Source organism: Cydia pomonella, chromosome 16 (assembly GCF_033807575.1).
Source record: "Cydia pomonella isolate Wapato2018A chromosome 16, ilCydPomo1, whole genome shotgun sequence".
NCBI lineage: Eukaryota > Metazoa > Arthropoda > Insecta > Lepidoptera > Tortricidae > Cydia > Cydia pomonella.
Genome location: NC_084718.1, coordinates 20766213 through 20789120, shown reverse-complemented (window position 1 = coordinate 20789120; position 22908 = coordinate 20766213). Strand labels below are relative to the sequence as shown.

At 36.9% G+C, this 22908-nt stretch overlaps 1 long non-coding RNA gene across 1 annotated transcript; it reads left to right on the top strand.

The window, feature by feature from the left end:
- Window positions 1-176: 176 nt before the first annotated feature.
- On the top strand, window positions 177-11434 carry LOC133526195 (uncharacterized). Its single transcript, XR_009800700.1, has 5 exons — window positions 177-727; window positions 1152-1217; window positions 7276-7460; window positions 9435-9545; window positions 9811-11434. It is a non-coding gene; the product is annotated as an uncharacterized LOC133526195 (long non-coding RNA).
- Window positions 11435-22908: the final 11474 nt, after the last annotated feature.

Sequence of the window (22908 nt, the reverse complement as noted above, 5' to 3'; positions counted from 1 at the left end):
CTAGGGAATAATTCAAATTACTTTATTAAACATTTTGATTTGTTAGTCGCGTAAGCTGAAGGCGGTTCGAATCCGCCACTCCGTAATGCCGTAAGGGATTCATATACTTAGGAGCAGCAAGCACGGACTGCTCGCCCTTAGAGTTGGTTGGTTTTCATTCGTAACTAATTGTTTTTTGCTATGTTTGCTACCAGTAAATCTCTTCCAGTTGTTATAATGAATATATATAGTTTTAGGAAATAATAGGTTCCAATATCATTATCTCTTTAAACTCTATTTCTGTTAGTACACTATCTTTTATTACTTACCTACTACAAAAGCTTTGATGTAATTCACTGTAATTTTTGGTGGCTATATCTGAAGTACTTATTGAACCCATTTGGGTTCTAATCAATTTAAAATACTATCTTCGTCTTATGTTTGTAATAATTGTACTACATATTAACTTCTTATGCATCTTTGTACCTCTCAATAGTGTGTCAGTATATTATTTGCTCACAGGTGTAAAACTTGGCTTAGACAAGTTGGAAAAGAAGATCTCATTCACGTACCCATTGAAAAATTGCATGAGCTTCGTCATGTTTGTGGTGACCACTTTGACCGGAGAGACTTTGGGAAGACAGGAAATAAGCATAAAAAATAGCCTATCCAAAGTTAAATCTTTCTGCACCTCCACTGTCAGAACATCAATTAACAGGATTCCCTCAACATGTTGCAAGTAGACAAGGTAACTTTCTATTAGCCATAATAAATTAACCTTAGTTTAAAACAGTCATCCAGCTAACTTGAAAAAAAATCTGAGAAGTTCTGATTTTAGACCTAACCAGATTAATCTTAAATATTATGATATTAAAAAGATATGATAACACATTCATAAAAACCCTAGATTTGGCGTAGGCACTAGTTTTTACGAAAGCGACTGCCATCGGACCGAAAAGCGACTGGTAAATATCAAATGATATTTCGCACATAAGTTCCGAAAAACTCATTGGTGCGAGCCGGGGTTTGAACCCGCGACCTCCGGATTGCAAGTCATACGCTCTTACCGCTAGGCCACCAGCGCTTCATTATATTGTATACAACAAAATATAAAGTTACTTAATGGTAATATAAAAAATATTAACATTTTACATAACAATTTTAAATTTCAGGTGCACACCAGAGCCATGCACCTTTACATGCCAGGATACCTCTCTCGACATCTAGCACTGAAAATGGTAATTATGCTAGTTACCATCTTTGAAATAATCGTTTCAAACAGACTTAAAGATAACAATAGCATCGCAATATTCTCATCTTCACATTCTCATCATCAAAATCGAAATTCGCGATTTGCGGGGATTTTTCTCTTTTACTGTCTCTAAGACGTCATTAGAGTGACAGAGAAAAATGCCCGCAATTGACGAACTTCGATTTTTGCGGTAGGTCCCCTGAAAACCTAGCGAAGAATGTTTTTTCTCTCTGTCGCACTTGTAAATTCATACGTAAGTGCGACAGCGAAGCAAAACTTCGTGGTTCGCGGCAGGCCTCCATATTTGTTAGCTATTATTGTACTAACGCGTAAACCTCAAGATTCATATTGCTCGTGTCATGTGTAATCTGAATCAATTAGACTGGACAGGTAAATGGTTACTTGATAAGCGATTGAAATGTCTACCAAGTCTCACTGGGCATTTACGAAGCTTGCAGTTATCGTGTAAGAGACCAAAATATTATTTAATTTATTGAAATATAATATAGTGGCGTACACAAAATATGATATTTCACATTAGTTTATTAATAAAAAAGTAAATATAATTTGTATAGGTAAAATAAACATGTACATTTTAACGATTTGAATTTGTAATACTTTTTGTTAACGTGCTTCGTAAATATTTCGATCATTTACGATTCTGATTTTGACATATTTATAGTACGAGAACCTCGAAAAAGTTGTTGGTAATCTTTAGTTGCGTTTTATAAATAGTGATAAGTGACCATTCTTATAATTATGCCGAAATAACAATATATTAACATTGTTTTCGGGATAAAACATACCTGTGGGACTTTCTTTGTGTCTTTTGCATACAAAAATCAAGTGTATATTACACGCCGGTGGCATTACCGCTCGAACGTTATTGAGGCTTTCGTTATCATATTACAATGATATTATTACTGATAAATTATGAGGTGGTAAATTAGTAATTTCTATATAATAATGGTACAAAAAATATTGGATTTATTATTATTATTTGGTTTAAGACAGGCAGCTGATGCTGGTACGTCTAAATCAGAGTTCACTACACGATTCACGATTTCGATTTCGATTTTCGATTTTTGGATTTGTTCCCCTTAGTTTGTTAATTGTTTGTTTGGTAGTTTATGGTTAGTATTTATCGTTAAAATCGTTTCAAACAGACTTAAAGATAACAGTAGCATCGCAATATTCTCATATTCACATCCTGTTCGAAATTATTTGTTGTACCGGCATATTCCCACGGCTCAAGGGAGCCTGGGGTCCACTTGACAACTAATACCAAGATTTGGCGTAGGCACTAGTTTTTACGAAAGCGAATGCCATCTGACCTTCCAACCCAGAGGGTAAAACTAGGCCTTGTTGGGATTAGTCCGGTGTCCTCACGATATTTTACTTCACTGAAATGCGACTGGTAAATATCAAATGATATTTCTTACATTGGTTCCGAAAAACTCATTGGTACGAGCCGGGATTTGTACCCGTGACTTACCGCTAGGCCACCAGCGCTTCATTATATTGTATACAACAAAATATACAGTTATTTAATGGTAATATTAACATTTTACATAACAATTTTAAATTTCAGGTGCCCACCAGAGCCATGCACCTTTACATGCCATGATACCTCTCTCGACATCTAGCACTGAAAATGGTAATTATGCTAGTTACCATCTTTAAAACGTTTCAAACAGACTTAAAGATAATAGTAGTATCGCAATATTCGCATATTCACATCCTGTTCGAAATTATTTGTAAAAACAATAATTTTGCATGGTTTTATGTAGGTATGTTTGTCCACCTATTTCTTAAAATCTGTCCCACTTATGGCCGTTTTTAGGGTTCCATAGCCAAAATAGCAAAAACGAAACCCTAATAGTTTTGTCATGTGCGGCCACAGTCCGGCTGTCCATCCATCTGGCCGCTGTCGGTACAAGGATAATTAATCAATCAATCATCGTTTATTATAGGATATTATTACACAAATTGACTAAGTCCCACAGTAAGCTCAATAAGGCTTATATATAATATATAAATATTTATAAATACTTAAATACCTACTTAGAAAACACCTCAAACCTTACCATGACTCAGAAACAAATATCTGTACTGTACCCGTCACACAAATAAATGCCCTTACCAGGATTTGAATTTGAACCCAGTACCATCGGCTTCATAGGCACTTGCCCATAGGTTTCTTATGATATAAGAGGCAAACATGCAGATGAATCGTCTGATGGTAAGCGATTAACGGCGCCCATGTAATGTCCATTCCATGACAGTGACATACATCATAAAAAAGGTACATAATTATGCTAGTTTTGCTTTAACAGTCTATCCACACAGACCTCAAGATTGTGTGTCTACTTATTTCTTCGAATTTGTTAGTCCGTTTTGGACAGAATGGCAACAGCTAAACCCTTGTAGTTTCGTCATGTCCGTCTATCCGTCCGTATATCACAGCTATTTTATTCAAAAACTATATAAGATGTAAGGGTATTTTAATAAGCATATTTTTTTAAATATTATTATGATAAAGACATCATATAGGAAGCAAACGAGCACACACGAGCACGTATCACCTAATGGTAAGCTATTACCGTCGCCCATGGGCACCCGCAACACTATAGGGGTTGTAATTGCGTTGCCAGCCTCTTTTCTTGAAGGTTTTAAAATCGTAGTAGCGGTCCGGAAATACTGCAGGCGACAGTTCATTCTACAGCTCAGCTGTGCAAGGCAGGAACTTTCTGGAGAAACTCATAGTTGAGGACTGCCAACCCTCTAAGTCGTGTCGATAGAAATGTTGTAGCGTGGAAGAGACATTCCTAAGGCAAATCCTCCGAAATATCAACATTAGCACATCATTCGATAGGTCTTAACTTTAGTAACAATTTTAAGGTTTCTAAGCAAGTTTATTAATGAAATAGTAAGACTCCGCTGTCCGTCCGTCCGTCCGTCCGTCCGTCCGTCCGTCCGTCCGTCCGTCCGTCCGTCACCAGGCTGTATCTCATGAACCGTGATAGTTAGACAGTTGAAATTTTCACAGATGGTGTATTTCTGTTGCCGCTGTAACAGCAAATACTAAAACACAGAATAAAATAAATATTTAAGGGGCCTCCCATACAACAAACGTAATTTTATTGCCGTTTTTATAGATAATGGTACGGAACCCTTCGTGCGCGAGTCCGACTCGCACTTGGCCGGTTTTTTTTTTCTACGCTCTGTTGCCGTATTATGCGGTGTCCGTCCGTACGTATTTGGCCGTTTGTATGGTTCCGTACCCAAAGGGTAAAACGGGACCCTATTACTAAGACTCCGCTGTCCGTCCGTCCGTCCTTCTGTCACCAGGTTGTATCTCATGAACCGTGATAGTTAGACAGTTGAAATTTTCACAACTGATTTATTTATGTTGCCGCTATAACAACAAACACTAAAAAACAGAATAAAATAAATATTTAAGGGGGCTCCCATACAACAAACGTGTTTTTTTTTGCCGTTTTTATAGATAATGGTACGGAACCCTTCATGCGCGAGTCCGACTCGCACTTGGCCGGATTTTTTAGCATAGCTACATTACCTAAACTTAGGCTAACTATGGAACTTTTATCAATACGTTCGAATATACATGTTAGTATGACAGTCTCGCTTATTGATACGAACTACGGGTGTGGTTTCGTTGGGAAGGAAAGGAGCAAAACACCTTAAAGTTTAGAGCCCATGCAATTTTCACCAAGACCGGTTTAGTAGTCAGGATATGGACCTAAATGTGTGCATTTGTAGCGTCACGATTTGTACGGAAATGGTCTTTGCATGCTCTAAGTTTACTAAAGGACTCTTTACCAGGTAGGTATAGGTATTCACGGGGACGTGATATGCATGTCCTCAAGCGTCATTATATAGTAGGTATCAGCTATAAGTTGATATTTAATATAGATATAATATCTATTAAATAGTTAAGAAGTAAGTAAGGTACCTATAGTATGTAAACGGTCTAAGTACCTACTTGGTTAACAGCCGAATACGACTGACAAATAATAAATATTAATAATTCAGCCGATATACGTCCCACTGCTGTGCACAGGCCTCCTCTCATGCGAGAGGGCTCGGGCTATAGTCCCCACGCTAGCCCAATGCGGATTGGGGACTTCACATACACCTTTGAATTTCTTCGCAGATTATGCAGGTTTCCTCACGATGTTTTCCTTCACCGAAAAGCTACTGGTAAATATCAAATGACATTTCGTATACAAGTTCCGAAAAAACTCATTGGTACGAGCCAGGATTTGAACCCGCGACCTCCGGATTGAAAGTTGGACGTCATATCCACTCGGCTACCACCGGTTTATTAATAAATATTATAGGACATTATTACACAAATTGACTAAGCCCCACAGTAAGCTCAAGAAGCTCTGTTGTGGGTACTCAGACAACGATATACATAATATATAAATATGTATAAATACTTAAATATGGCTCTATATGTGTTCAACGCTGAGTTTATCTCGGGAACGGGTGGAGTTACCGAGTTGATATTACATCAGCGATATACTCAGGTCTAAGGTTGTTAAAAAATAAAACTTCTAAGCTAACATAGAAGAATGACACGGCCGTTTATGCCTTAAAAGCGTATATTTCGACACTTTGTAGGGAATCAAAATTTATATGGTAATCCCCGTTGACCTAGAACTACTTTTTTCCACGGGCAACTAACCCTGAACGAGACAATTCTAAAAAAAAAAACATACAATTAGGTTGCGTTGTTTTATCACAGTTTTATCAGCTCGATCGTATATTGCATTGTCACCCAACTTACATCATATATGTAAAGTTTCAGCTCAATCGAATGATAGGAAGTGTGTGTAATTTAGTCCGATTTATTTACGGGACTTAATTTTCGAAAATAATAATGTGTAAAGGCAAAGTCTATAGCTGAGATTATAGCAAGGCTGAAGGCGCGGAGCATCTGATTGGCGCTTACGAATGAGATTACAAAAGGTCGAGCTGTAAGAAAGCAGAGCTTGAAATTGATCAATGGCGAAGTGTGGACGAAGCCGAAGGCCGAGCTGCGAGAGAGGAAAGCTTGGATTTGGATCCATAGCCATAGTGTAAGTTTTTTTTTATGATACAGGAGGCAAACGTGCAGACGGATCACCTGATGGTAAGCGATTATCGCCACCCGTGTAAGTGAGGCAGAAGATCGACTTGCGAAAACGTTACGTTTTAAAAAGTGTCTTTTTGATGTTAAAAGTCGAAAAGTCAAAAGCATTTATTTGTTGTTAGCCAAACATACAGTTGCTAACAGTTAGTTGCCACTTGATCATTCGGCAAAATGAAATTATGCGAATAATTGGCTGCGAAGTGACATTTGGCAATATAACTGTCGGCAATGATTTAGAGAACCTCTAGACTCTGCTCCACATAAGACCCACCAACTGCAAAACAGTGGCTTGAAACCGAAGTTATGTAATCACCTGTATGTACTGCTTGGCCTTTGGATTTATTCGAATGCGCGACTTGATAGGATTCTTTTGGTTTTCGACCTTCGCGGGGCCCCTTATAACACTTAAAAAATTGACAATTAGGTCGCAGGATTACGGCTCGGCCTGGCCGACAAATCTGGCGTGCAACGTGCAAGAGAGCAAATTCGCTACAAGATCGGTAGCCTATGTCGAAAAATCGGCTGACGGGTTGGCGACCCCGACCGCAAAATTTTTTGGCCATGAGCTTTGAGGGCCTCCGCGTAAGGTCGAATCAAAAGCCTACGTTGCTTTTGATTTGACCTTACGTGCCCTTACTCTTTTACTCTTACGTCCTTTCGTTTTCCTACTTGTACACGTACAAAAAGTTTCATAATACTAATTTATTTTTGCCTACGATTTTGGTGCCCCCCCCTAGACGTGGTGCCCTAAGCAAGTGCTTATTTTGCTTAAGGGTTAATCCGGCACTGACTATATATCTCTGATGTAATCAAAATTTATTTTTCTCTTACAATAAAGTGTTAACTTTCTGACTTACTTATTATGCGGATTATTTGATTTCAGCTTTGGTACCAGCGAGACGCGGATCTAGTGATACTCTAGTTCTTACTCTAGCACCACCTATATTCTGTCAACTCCATCTTGTGAGAGGGACGAGATCGCGGCGACGACGTCGCGGAGCTCGTGCCCCTCAGTATCCTGCAGGAGGACACTGGCTTCTATGAGTACATGTTTAAAAGTAATTGCCTGTAAGTATTAACTGGTCGACATTGCACAGTAAGGTCAAAAATTTAGTGCCCACCTTAGGCTAATGATATGATAGAGTAGAGGTACTACCCGTTCACTTGAAATTGGCCGTCAGCGACCATTACATGATAACGTCACAGGTACAAGTACTAGTACTAACGAAATAATATCGTACTTTAACTTTTAATGCTTACTTTTTTGTGATTGTATTAAATGTAAGTAATAAAAGTAAGTAGTTTTAAAACTGTGGTAGCCGAGTGGATAAGACCTCAGTGGTGGTGTTGCGGGGCCGAGGCCGGGGGGGTAACGGCCAATTTGAAGCGAACGGGTTGTTTGTACTGGTTCTAAAAAGTGCATTTTCTGTAACTGTCGATCTGCAGGTAATGGACTATTTGCAACACTCCATCCTCCCAATTGTCCGTTACTCGTCTAAGTTCTGAAAAGATTTCTTGAATACTTTTGATCTTATTACGAGTAACATAAAGTTATTCCTATTACCTATACACTATACCATGTATAATGCCTTCTTCTTTGTCTATAGCATTAGTGAAAAGCAAATTAAAAACTTGCTAAAAATAGCAGAGTTTAGTAAGAACAAAGACCTGAAGGAAACTTCGCAAGCTGAGATTAGAGAGGTGTTTAAAATTATATGGAAAGTAAGTAAGTTAAAATTTGTGCTCACATAAATAAATAAATATTATAGGACATTATTACACAAATTGACTAAGTCCCACAGTAAGCTCAATAAGGCTTGTATTGTATGTACCTAGACAACGATATATATAATATGTAATTATAAATACTTAAATACATAGAAAACACCCATGACTCAGAAACAAATATCCGTGTTCATCGCACAAATATATGCTCTTACCAGGATTTGAATCCGGGACCATCAGCTTCATAGGCAGGGTCACTACCCACTAGGCCAGACCGGTCGTCAGACGGTCGTCATATATTGTATTTGTATCTGTTGTTCAAGATAATTTACAGTACAATACATAGTTTAAAATTCATGATGCCAACGGCCACTTTCTATCACCGCACCGCTGGCCGTCGGCAGGGTGTTCATCCTCACACACTAGAGCCCAAATGGTCTTGCACTGTGCGGTTTAAAGAGGAATGTCCTCCCGCGGACCGGACGCTCCGGCTGTGGAATGAGCTCCCTGCCGAGGTTTTCCCGAGGGTATACAGTATGGGGTTCTTCAAAAAAGGAGTGTACAGGTTTTAAAAGGATCGGCAACGCGTATGTAACACCTCTGGAGAGGCGTCCATAGGCTAGGGTGACTGCTTACCATACGGTGAATGTTTGCCACCGACGTGGTATAAAAAAAATCAAATATAACAACTTAAATTTACGAGGCCGTGCCGTACAGTTGCAATCGTGGCCCACAAATGGTCTCGCCGGAAGATCAGCGCTGACCTTCACGTTAGCATTATGCTGAGGCGAGCACATTTCGTGGTAAACTATTTCAATATGTTTTAATCTTATTTTTTCTTTGTAATATATATACTTCTGTATGTAAATTAAGTTTTGCCACGAAATAAATGATTTATGATAATGATTATGAAATATCAGAATACCAATTCCGACGATAATTAATTTTGGTTTATTTATACTAGACGATTACTTTCGCTTTCCTTACTTAATGGCGTGTAGAGATGAGGTGTTTATAATTAGAATTACATATTTTATGAGTTTATTTTATAAACATTATTAAATTCAATATTATTACAACACCAAATTTTAACAATAATAGATCTTTCTTAACTTTATGGAACCAGGGCTCAACTAATCGGTTTTACATCATTTCTTAATGATAGGCCAACATAGGTACTAGGTACTACGCTCGTATATTGGTATCTTTATAATTATGATATCACTATATATCTCTGATGTAATCAAAATTTATTTTTCTCGTACAACAAAGTGTTAACTTTCTGACTTACTTATTATGCGGATTATTTGATTTCAGCTTTGGTACCAGCGCAACGCTCCCCGTCTTGCTGACAACCTGGATCTAGTGATACTCTAGTTCTTACTTCTGATAATCGAAAAACGAAGCAAGCAAATCACAAGACTGATGGTAAGTGAAAATGCTATTGTAACTCGTATTAAAAAAAATATTTTTATCTCTCAGCAGTTAAGGCATTAATTCGAAAGTTATTGGTTAATATCTCTGTCTGCATACATACCATTGCTTAAAACAAGCCTACTTTCATCCACTTGGTAAAAGGTACATATTTTAATTTTTCCGCGGATGTAGGTACCTATGTTTGCATTGTAGGGATAAATTTAAGAAACCAGAACGACTTCCGGAGTTTCTTTTAAATTAATTTGACTTGTTACAGATTACAATACAACGAAGAAAGCATTGCTGAAGAAGCTCAAGAAAGTGAAAACGAGTTTACTTTATAAGTTTTTGCCTAATAAGTAGGACTTTAACTAGACAAATTGATTTTTATAAATCCATCTTTACAACATGGTATCTATGCTTACCATAGGGTGTACAGATGAAGTAGGATGAGTGATTTAGTAAGCCTAATAAAAAAGTAACCCGGAACTGCCATAACTAATTAATTACTAATTACTTGGAAGTTAGAATACAGATTCAGGATCATTTATATCTTGTTGAAAATTAACATATTTTATATCTGGGAGACCGAGTTTTGATCATCATCATCATCATCATTTTTTATTCAATAACAATATTACATTGTGTTTGAAAAATCTTAAATCTAGGCACATGCATACAAAAAATATTTCAAAAACAAATCGGATCGGAACAGTGTTGGCCGAAAGTTAATTGCAATTAACCATTGTTGGCTCGGAAAACATAAAAACAAAAAAAATGCACGTTTTCCCAGAGATAAGACCTTGCTAGAACAATTTTTCGCCCCCGAAAACCCCCATATAGCAAATTTGATCTATAAATAAATATTTATATACAAGAATTGGTCGTTTAAAGGTATACGATAAGATTATGTTGATCTCGGTCATTGTCAAAAATACTAATACCACCAAAAACTTATTCATGTAAAATGTTGCCAAGATGAAAACATTAGGCTCGCACTGTAAAAAATCAAAAGGCATTCATTTCGTTAAATAGTACAACATAACACTCATGGTTGGGACTTCTTAGTAAGTATGAATAATGCCTGTGACAGGAAGCTGAGAGAACCCTGGAGCACTGTCCGTTTTTAGTCCCATAATAATACTTCTAACCTCAACGGGGTCAGCGGGTAACAGTACAAAGGGTGTTGCTACAGAATTTATTAAAGTCTCGTTCTTATTGGTTGTTACTTCTGGGGCTCTGTAAAAAATATCCTCTGCTAATGAAAGGCATTGGCAAGGCCAACATCAGCAAAGAAAACATTGACATTTTACTGACTCGTTAGGAGTATATTTTGTATTTAATAGTTCTATATTTTGAGTTTAGCTTGGTGTGACAGATTTAATTGGGTTCCACAGAGATTTGGAGTTTTAAGATAAAGATAAATGTTTATTTGCAAGAACGTATGTACATAAGTTACAAGATGTTAGGGTGATAATTCGGGTTTGCATTTACATTCAATTCAGCCATTTATTGGCGTGCAAAATTCTTAGAACATTGCATTAAATTATCTCTTACTAATTTTCGTTTTAGTTTTTTAATTAGATTATTGTAAAAGTTGTATAAGTCTCTCCAACTGTAAAAAATTGATTTATTTAGTATACATTCTAAATAAATCAATCGCGTCTAGACTTAAACTAGCAGTGTCATGAACAGACCTCGGACAGAGTGAGCCATTTTTACGTCATTAATGTCAAGTGTAGATGTTAATATAGATATGCCTCAAGATGAAATATTAAAAAGAATTCATGAATAATAATTAAACAAAAATGACAGTGCATTATGTACAAAACGAGTAAGTATTATTTATTTATTCAAATTTTTCTTTGTTATTGGTTATTGTAATAAAGAACTATAATTTTTTCTAGATTTTCAATTTTCAACGCACTTCTTCTTGAGTTTAATATCCACTTATAGATGGAAAAAGACCTTTCTACTTCCACTGAAGTGAGCGGAGTGAAGTTGTACATTAAAATACCGTCCACATCTGTTCCTTCCGAAATTTTTTCAGCATAGTCCCTAAACAGATCTAAGTCTGGGTTTCTAGCTATGACGTCTTCTAATTTCTGACTGACAGAAGCAGACGAAGACCAGCTTATAACAGCTCTCACTTGGTCCAACGTTAAAAATGTATCTACGACGGATATTTTAGAATCCTGTAATTTTTTTAAGGCATATTCAATTATATGGAAATTCTCAACAATATATTTTAGATTATTTCGTAAATTTTCAGTTTGTATAATTCTTTTCGCCACTCTTATCGACATTGCGTCTGACGATCTCAATGCCCATAGGACTACTTTTATTTCGTCAAAATATTTTTCGTAATATGCTGCTGCCGCTAGCCAAGTTCCCCATCTCGTAATCACTGGTTTTGGAGGCAGGGGCATATTAGGATATTTATCCTTTAATATGCGGATTCTATTAGGAGCCTTTAAAAATACTTTTTTAACGTTTGAAATGAGCAAATCCACATCTGGATACAGGGAACGTATTTTTTCGGCTACGCGGTTTAGCCCATGTGCCAAACATGTAACGTGTTTCAAATTAGGCAGATAAGTTTTCAAAATTCGGCCAGCCAGCAACATGTATGCAACACCATCAGTACTTAGCACCAGAACATTTCCAATTTTGTAGTCATAAGATTCGCCCCACATATTTTTCAGAGTGTCCATCACGAATACAGATATTGTTTGACCATTAACTTTTGATAATATTTTGCAGGCTATTAAATATGGTCTGTTAAATGAATTCAATGGCTTCACTAAAAAATGCACTATATATCTCCCTAAAGAGTCGGTTGATTCATCAAGAGAAATCCATATTTTTTCATTCGAAAGATTATCGTGTATTGAACTGATTTGCTTCTGATACAATTTATCCAAATAAACTTTCCTCAGCCATGATTCACTCGGGAGTGTAGGTTGGTTTGCACACTGGCAGCATAAATACTTAGAAAAAAACTGTTTGAAAGCCGGGTTCTTCATTTGTGACCATGGTATGTTACACAAAATGAGGAATCGAATTAAATTGAGATTGAAATCCTCATCAATCTTTCGATAATTGCCATTGTGCATTGGTCCCTTGATGTGTCTTTGCACATTACTTTTTTTAGTTGTCACTTTGGTTTTACATTTTGCACAAAAAATACTTTTATTACCGTCATATGTCATGTCAGGTTCATTTTCAATCCACTTAAGAACTGTTTTTGCTTTATATTTCGGCATACTCAAATTCGGAATAATCTCTCTTCTTAATTATTTATTTTTTATTAGCAAACTCAAATTGCTCACAAATTAAAATAACACAACAGAACATTAGAATGACATTAATGACTTTGTCATGATATTTCAATGTTAAATATGGCATCGTTAAATAGAGTTATTGTCTATCTAAAGAGGTATGATATCATATCAGTTATATTACTTTCATATGGATATATGTAATAATATGCTTATCATTTAAAGAGGCTTGCTATACAATTAATTTGTTTTGCTAGTTATGTAAAGATCTAAATAGAATAATTTAATTCGTTATTCAATTACATCACATCTGCCATTGAATGACTACGTAGGTATGTCCATATTATGCAAACTCTTAAAACAGCTCACCCTGTCCGAGGTCTGGTCATGAACTAATACTACAGAATACATAACTAGTATGTATCCAAAGTCAAGTACATGATACAATATTACAGAGACGTATAGTCTCCACGGTTAATACATTAAGTTAAGAGATGTATAAGGTCCCCATGGTCTAAGAAAGATACACATTAATAAGATTTGGAGGTGTAAAGGCTCTCCGAGTGTCAAAAAATTAAAAAATAAAAAAGTGTATGAAATACATGTTTCACGTCAATCAAAAGACTGTTAAGCTAACAATTTTACAGAATACATAACTACTATGTATCTAATAAGTCAATGTCGTAATCAAAATAACTAAACATAATAAACATAAATACATAAGGTTGAACAGTCAGTAACAACAACGCCCTATGCCTCTCCGGGACACTGCTAGAAAAACTATGACAGCTTCTGAGGCTGGATACTTGGCCATAATGGCCATGGTTCCTTGTCTCCCAAGAAGTCATCTATTTTATAGTATCCCTCAAACAAATAATGTCAATTTTGTGTGTTCTATGCGTTATTTAACCTTTTAATTATTTTTTGTGGTTCCTTACAATGTATAGTCGGACATTTTTTCAACATTTAAGTATTTTTTATTTCAATAAGAGTTATAGGTTCTTTTTGATAGGGTCTAAACTAAACTGAATGAGTTTTGTGAGTTTTGTTTTATTCGTATTAACTTGGAGATTGTGATTCTGTAGCCATTCCGCTTCAGGAGTTAATAAGGATCAGAGGGCCTACCGCGAAAACCACGTTCGACGTGTTGCCTCTCTCTCGCCCTTGTAAATTCGTACGGAAATGTGACAGGGAGGCAACACGTCGAACGTGGTTCGCGGTAGGCCCTCAGATCATAGCGTAATAATTAACATACACTATTACTCACACACACTTAGTTACCTACCTCATTTCGACTGTTAAGTGTGACCTTAATTCATAGTTAGTTCCTACTTCCTTCCTACAGTTATATTTGTATTTACCTTTATAGTTATTTGTTTTACAAGGGGGCAAAGTTGTTGTTTAACCGCTCGTGATAATTGATACCCGAGTAAGCGAAAGATTGCAAACTTGAGCGTTGCGAGGGTTTCAAGGCACGAGGGTCAATCAAATTATGCCATCGAGTGAAACACAACATTTTTCACCACACCAACGCGAGGAAAATAATAGCTGTAAAATATCAAACAAAATAAAACCAAACCAAAACCAAATGAACGTCATTTAATACTGTATCATTCAAAATCATCCTTTAAAAGTCAATTCTAGCAGCCGACTTAAGGACACAACTCCAAAGCATCAGATTGCTTTGCCCCACATGTGGATAAAATGCAACTTTCTCATCAGTTTTTGAATATTCAAGAGAGCCAGCTGGTGTGGTGAAATATATATTGATTCTAAGATTAATATTTTTTATATAAAAGCTTTCCATTAAGAGATTTTGTAACGAGTACAGTGAATCCGTTTATAAGTATTACCAGAATATATTTTGTACAGTTCAGCGTGTAAAAATATAGGTACAGCATACATATAGGTACATTCAGTATTCAAATTGTGCAATAATAACAAATATGTATATATCAACTTAAGAAATTAATAAAGTTTGTTATTAACTCACTGGTGTTTCATTTTCTATGATAAAAAATATCATAATTTAGGATTACAATCTTCACACAAGGATGATTTTTATCGGTTGGGGAAGACACTATTTTCGGTTTTTCGCAGCACTACTTTCTGTCATTTTGGTTTTTATCGTTTCGGGATCTCACTATTATCGATTTTTCACAGCAATACTTTTTATCATGTTGGTTTTTATCGTTTCGGTAACTCACTATTTTTATGGCGCGTTTACATTCGCGTGAGAGAGTTTACCGCGAATGTAAACGCCGTTACTTTCCATAAGCTAATTTTCATTATGTTGGCAGGCATAACTCTCGTTCGTCAGACGTCAAACCAAACCGTTTGACAGGTCTGACACTTAAGTACGTAGTATGAAGTTCCGTCTCTTAGAACGTAGTGATTATATGCTCTTTGACCACGATATGACGCAATTGACGCAGCGCGGTGTCCAATGAGAATTAATATAAATAATATATAATATAATCCAAAGAGTATTTTATAATCTCTACGTTCTAGGGCCGACTGGACTGGTGACGTGACACTGTCACCTTGACAGATCGACCGGTGAGTGAGACTTAAGGCAGGCCGCCATAGAGTAACTTATATATAACCAGGCTGCATTACTTTACTCTTTGGCAATGCCCTCCAATACTTTTTATTATATAATACTCAATGATTGCGGAATAGTACATTACGATACAAGTGCGAATTACCTATTCGCACATGTATCGTACAACGTTTTACAGTACATATGGCCCTTTAAATGTTTGATACAGTCAGTGTTGTCACATTACCAACTTTTGGTTAGATCTACCTATCTACCTCTCTACCTCCCTCGGCCTGAAATCTACCTATTTTTCAAAATGGTAGAATTGTAAGTAATTCTCAATACATGTGACGGAACATTATTTAATTTCTACCGAATTTAGATTCGATGTAAGTAATGAAAACTTGCCAAAGAAACAGATTATACAAGCAGATTCATTTCCTACAAACAATGGAAATCCTCATTTTTGTTTCGATTTCTTTAATAAACATGTGTCTAACATCACAATATTAAAGACTAATAATTACTACATATTTTTGCACCCTGTTCTACCACTTCGGCGAAATTGTATGTGACAACACTGGATACAGTAACGTAATATGCTAATTTTCGCACTAGTGCGGTAAAGTAGCACCATATGTACTGTAAAATATATTTTTGTTGGTTTTCACCGGTTCCCATGGATTTCCGCCACTGATTATTGTAATATTACTCTTCCAAGGAATATTATATCATTTATCTATGCCACGGACCTAGATAATAAGCTGGATAGAGTACACTGGCCAAAAAGTGTGTCCACGTGAGAAGTCAAACTAGAGCCTTGCATTTCGTTCTAATTAGGGTGACCATAAGTCATACGTGGGATATTAGGATAAGTTGAAATGTATAATTTTGACCAAGATTTTTTCTCATTGAGAGAATTATACGGTCTTTTCCCTATGCTTGTACAATTATTTTATGGTTAGGTACTAGTCATAAAATCATTTTTTCAAGCCCTAGCGTAGCGCAACAATTTAGGTTTTTACACAAAATAGGTAATCTTGATTATTGACTAAAATGATAAAATATTTAATTTATTTTATTTATTGAGAAGTTCTACAGCGTTTACAATGAATAATGTACAAAAAACATGAGTACTTATAAGCATAGCCAATATTAGCTTACAACGAAATGAAAACTAATATTAACAGATTTTTTAATAATCGTAAAAGTTGCCTAACGCTGATAGTAAGATAATGTTGTTATTTATGCTTACCTGCCAATGAACTAGGGGCTCTTTGAGCGGTAGCCTGTAGACCTCACGATAAGCCAAAAAAAAAGGAAAATAAACAATTCTTACTTCATTGGGTCATTTCCACAGTATAGGCGCCTAAGAACGCAGCATGGTCTTAGGCGCCAATACTCTATTGGCGCTTAAGTCTTTTATACATATTTCAGCATTTTAGAACATTATTACATAAAAAATCTATCACACTATCAAATCTGCTCACAAAATTTAACGAGAATCGGTTGAAAAATCTGACCTGCAGAGGAGCACATCACTCACATCAGATCAGAACATACAGAAGCATATGTTTCCCTAAGCTGAAACAGACCTTTGTTCACGCTCGTTCAATAATGGTTTGTAATTGTATATATTTCTTTGTTATAGCTATGCTTTTCGTTTAATTAACAAATAATTCATATTTAAGTACGTGCAGTTTTATGGGTCACTTTTACTATGTATATGAATTTAGCATATTTCACGAATTTCGAAAAATTGTATCTCATAACCGAGCAAAAATAACATTATAAAATCAGGCGTTTTCAAAATTTCATTGCGTGTTTTCTAATACAATGTAATGCATTTTGGCATCTAAAATCGAAGAAAGTGTTTCGAATTTCGGTGTTCTTTAGGCTGAAAAATAAATGATATGCCTATGCCCAATACCAAAGTCTGGATTTGAACCCGAAAATTAGCAATTTTTTGATGATTATTAGTGACTCAGTAACTAATGCAGAAGTGTTTGAAGTAAATGTTGTAATGCCTAAAGGATACTGTGTTTATGAAGAATAATATTAAATAAATACTATTTTTATACATAACTTCCAAGCATAATTTCATCATAGTTTATGGGGGTAAGAAAATTACACCATTCCGAACTTCCGATGGAAAACAAGTTAAGGGGATAAGTTCGCCTTTGTACACATTTACTGTATTCTTTCTGTGTTATGTACTTGTTTTGTGCAATAAAGTGTTTACTACTACTACTAAAACAAAGTATTTAAAAAAATTAACGACAACGGTTTTTGTAATTAAATGTCACATAGTAAATCCTCAATTTTTTTCATTTAAATCCGTGACCATGCGGCTACTCAATTATTAGATATATTATAGTACCTACACAAAGGTACAATAATTTTTCAATGGTCAGATTTTATTCATTCAAGTTGCACTTACTTTTAGTTAGTTTATCAAGAACATATGCTTTATATTACAGTAGCCTTGCTCAATTACATTAATGAAAATATGTACATAAGAAATGGATAAAGGGAAGTACTTTAAAAAAAAACAATGCAATAAGTACGCCTTAAATATTCGTGCAAGGTGTTAATAAAATGCGTTGTTAAATATATATTTTTTATTCCTTGTTAAAATATCATTGATTAAAAAGGAACGTTTATTTTAGTTGAAAACATTCACAAAATAATATTAGGTACAGCCTTTTATATCTCTCTGCGGTATCAGCATAGTTCCATTTTTATCACCTGTCAATATGACCGTCACTTTCGCGCTTACATACTTGTCAGAATGTGACAGGCATGGTGACAAATGATAAAGGGCCGACCATCTTATTGTTAGCCCTACTGCAATAATTACACTAAGGTGCAGTGGGTTCAGAAAACGCAGTTAAGTTAATTTGCAATCTTGAGGCCGTTCTCGAGAATCTCGAGGGAGTGTATAAATTCGAATCCTGAATCTTAAAATCGGCAATATCTTGTTTGAGGGAACGTACCAATGACTTTTTTAATTAGCCAAAAAATTAAAATTACAAAACATGATATCCGCGTTCCCGGGCACGCACGAGGGCTTCCAATACCGGGATCCCGTCATTTTAAACGCCATTTTCCATACCGGTATCTTAAATGCGATCCCGGTATTTTCAAAATCAAGCGAAATGTGCAGTGTAAACCCTATATATCTCTATTAAAATGGTTAGATTCGGTTGTATCAACAAGCTGACTATAGGTCAAATCAAATGCATGTAACTGGCATTTTGTTCTCATTTAATTATCGAAACAAAATGTTTACGTATGTGTCAGATAAATATCAGGGCCTGAATTATGTAGTTCTGTGAATAATGAATTTGATAATAGTGATAGAGTTTGACCAAGCTAAGTTGGCAGCGATTTTGATACCACATACTGCGCCATAATTTCATACAGTGGCGTAGCGTGCCTTGGCGGGGCCCCGTATAAAAATTTGTTTGGGGGCCCTTAGGAAGGGTAAAGATTTCTCACAAAAACGCACGTTGGGGGCCCCCGTGGCCCGGGGGCCCCGTATAATTGATACGGCAGATACGGCGGTAGCTACGCCCCTGATTTCATAGAAGTTTGACGTTCAAATTAACACTTGCACTGTCTGGGCTATTGAAATCGCTGCCAACCTAGCTTCGTCTAACTCTATTTATATAATATTTCCTTAAAATTTTGCCAAATAGTATAAATAAAAGAGCAAGGGAAAAAATAAAGAAACAGAATAGCAATTTTGTGAGAAGGTAAGGCGACAAATAGGAAAATGTTGTCTGGTTGGTTGAGTTGAACCAAGTTGAACTAAAAATATGACCGGTGAAATCAGATAAAATGATTGAAGATGGTGACTCTTATAGCTATAAGGACAGTTATCTGGTATTATAGTGAGCCTTTATCATATACATTAAAAAAAAAAACTATTTTTTTAACGATTCGTATGCAATACCGGAATCCTGTTGTCGGTGAAGACAGTTGCGGTATTAATACCGGTATTGTGAAAAGTCCGGTATTTGGAAGCCCTAGTACTTCCCGCCCGTACTTCCATCTCGCAGACACTTGCGCTCAGGGAGAGTGAGAGAATAACACGAATATACAATATTTAAAAAAATCTTACATATTTAAAATTATTTACAATAAACATTTAAAAAATTTTCCTATATGAATTATGATGCAACTTTACAATCTTACAACAGAATAAAATAATAAAATGTAACGCCTAAATTATTTGTTCACTTAGTGATAGTTACAATAGTATTGTGAAATGTATATTAAGAGTCCTTATTCCTACAGACGAGCGTATTTTGTAAAATGCTTCCTTTTTCATTCAAGATTACGACGTAACTATTAGTATTTATTCAAAAACTGGTAACGTACTTAAATAATCGTTTCCTAAACTAGCGGCTCCAACAGTTCAAATGTTCATTTTCTCTTTTAAACCTCTTTTTTAATGAGTTTTTTTGGGAGTCTTTTCCAAATTTTGCAGTGAGATGTGGCGTTTCGGTTCTCAATTTTGCTGTAAACAAGAATCATTTGGTACATGAATGACTACAATTTGATTCAACATATCTCGTACGAGGGGCTGGAATGATTAACAATCGAAGATTCATTTGAAAAAACTGATAAAATACCTTCCGAGTTTTCTTCATTTTTTTGGCGAAAACAGGGTTTTATTATATTTTTTTTCCGCAAATTGTACGCATATTTTTCTTTAAAAATAATATTATAGCAAACTGTAACTTTATGTTAACCTATAAAAAAAAAAATCATAACTATGGGACCTACATTAACCTAAATTTATATTTTTTTAAAACACGTATAAATCACGCAGCACGGAAGCCACGCTCTCAGTCCGCGCGGAGCGCGCTTAGAGGACGGACCTGTGCTCGATTGCAAGGCATTCGTTGCGTTCGTAATCAGCTGCGGAGTTCCGAGAAGTGCTATATACTGCGATTAGCAAATCTTAATAAAAGTTCATTTTTTACACTATGCTTAACAATAGACTCGCTTATTGATGGATTTTCAGTGGTCCTTTTTTTTATACTACGTCGGTGGCAAACAAGCTTACGGACCGCCTGATGGTAAGCAGTATCCGTAGCCTATGTACGCCTGCAACTCCAGAGGAGTTACATGCGCGTTGCCGACCCTAACCCCCTCCCACCCCTCGTTGAGCTCTGGCAACCTTACTCACCGGCAGGAACACAACACTGAGTAGGGTCTAGTGTTATTTGGCGGCGATTTTCTGAAAAACGCATTTTTACTTGAAATTACGTTAGGGTTTGCATTATTATTTTTGACCCGGATGAAGTCCAAGTTCTCATGATGGAGTCAGGAGTTGGTCACCAGAACTCCTAATCTACTCATTATAATCCCATCGTGTTTGGGCTCAAAAGATTTTCCCTGACGAACACCATCGATCTAGATGAGGTCCAGGGTCTCATGATGGAGTCAGGAGTTGGTCACCAGGACTCTTAATCTACTTATCATAACTCCATCGTGTTTGGGCTCAATAGATTTGCCCTGACGAGCACCATCAATCTAGATAAAGTCCAGGGTCTCATGATGGAGTAAGGAGTTGGTCACTAGAACTCCTAATCTACTCATTATAATTCCATCGTGTTTGGGCTCAAAAGATTTGCCCTGACGAGCACCATCGATCTAAATGAGGTTCAGGGTCTCATGATGGAGTCAGGAGTTGGTCACCAGAACTCCTAATCTACTCATCATAACTCCATCGTGTTTGGGCTCAATAGATTTGCCCTGATGAACAACATCGATCTAGATGAGGTCCAGGGTCTCATGATGGAGTCAGGAGTTGGTCACCAGAACTCCTAAACTACTCATCATAACCGCATCGTGTTTGGGCTCAATAGATTTGCCCTGACGAGCACCATCAATCTAGATAAAGTCCAGGGTCTCATGATGGAGTCAGGAGTTGGTCACTAGAACTCCTAATCTACTCATTATAATTCCATCGTGTTTGGGCTCAATAGATTTGCCCTGACGAACACCATCGATCTAGATGAGGTCCAGGGTCTCATGATGGAGTCAGGAGTTGGTCACCAGAACTCCTAAACTACTCATCATAACCTCATCGTGTTTGGGCTCAATAGATTTGCCCTGACGAGCACCATCGATCTAAATAAGGTTCAGGGTCTCATGATGGAGTCAGGAGTTGGTCACCAGAACTCCTAATCTACTCATCATAACTCCATCGTGTTTGGGCTCAATAGATTTGCCCTGATGAATACCATCGATCTAGATGAGGTCCAGGGTCTCATGATGGAGTCAGGAGTTGGTCACCAGAACTCCTAAACTACTCATCATAACCTCATCGTGTTTGGGCTCAATAGGTTTGCCCTGACGAGCACCATCAATCTAGATAAAGTCCAGGGTCTCATGATGGAGTCAGGAGTTGGTCACTAGAACTCCTAATCTACTCATTATAATTCCATCGTGTTTGGGCTCAAAAGATTTGCCTTGACGAGCACCATCGATCTAGATGAGGTCCGGGGTCTCATGCTGGAGTCAGGAGTTGGTCACCAGAACTCCTAATCTACTCATAATAACTCCATCGTGTTTGGGCTCAAAAGATTTGCCCTGACGAACACCATCGACCTAGATGAGGTCCAGGGTCTCATCATGGAGTCAGGAGTTGGTCACCAGAACTCCTAATCTACTCATTATAATTACATCGTGTTTGGGCTCAATAGATTTGCCCTGACGAGTACCATCGATCTAAATGAGGTTCAGGGTCTTATGATGGAGTCATGGTGCTCATCAGGGCAAATCTATTGAGCCCAAACACGATGGAGTTATGATGAGTAGATTAGGAGTTCTGGGGAGTTCTGGTGACCAACTCCTGACTCCGTCATGAGACCCTGGACCTCATCTAGATCGATGGTGTTCGTCAGGGCAAATCTTTTGAGCCCAAACACGATGGAATTATAATGAATAGATTAGGAGTTCAGAGGGCCTACCGCGAACCACGTTCGACGAGTTACCTCCCTACCTATCACACTTACGTACGAATTTACAAGTGCGACAGAGAGGCAACACGTCGAACGTGGTTCGCGGTAGGCCTCCTGGTGACCAACTCCTGACTCCATCATGAGAACCTGGATGGACTTCATTCGGGTCAAAAATAATAATACAAACCCTAACGTGATTTCAAATAAAACTGAAACTCTATAGCACTAATGTGCGCAAACGATTGGCATCTTGACTAGGCAGCATGGGTGCGTAGCCACCATGCCAAACGTTTACGATACGACAAGGAAACACTATCTGTCTCTTTATCGCACTAATATGTGCAATCGATTGGCTTCTTGGCTAGGTATCATGGGTGCGTAGCCAACATGCCAATCGTTTACGATACGACAACGAAACACTACTCTCTCTTTATCGCACTAATATACGCAAACGATTGGTATTTTGGCTAGGCACTAAGCAAGTGTGTGGCCAACATGCCAATCGTTTACGATACGACAACGAAACACTATCTGTCTTTCTATCGCACTAACATGCGCAAACGATTGTCATG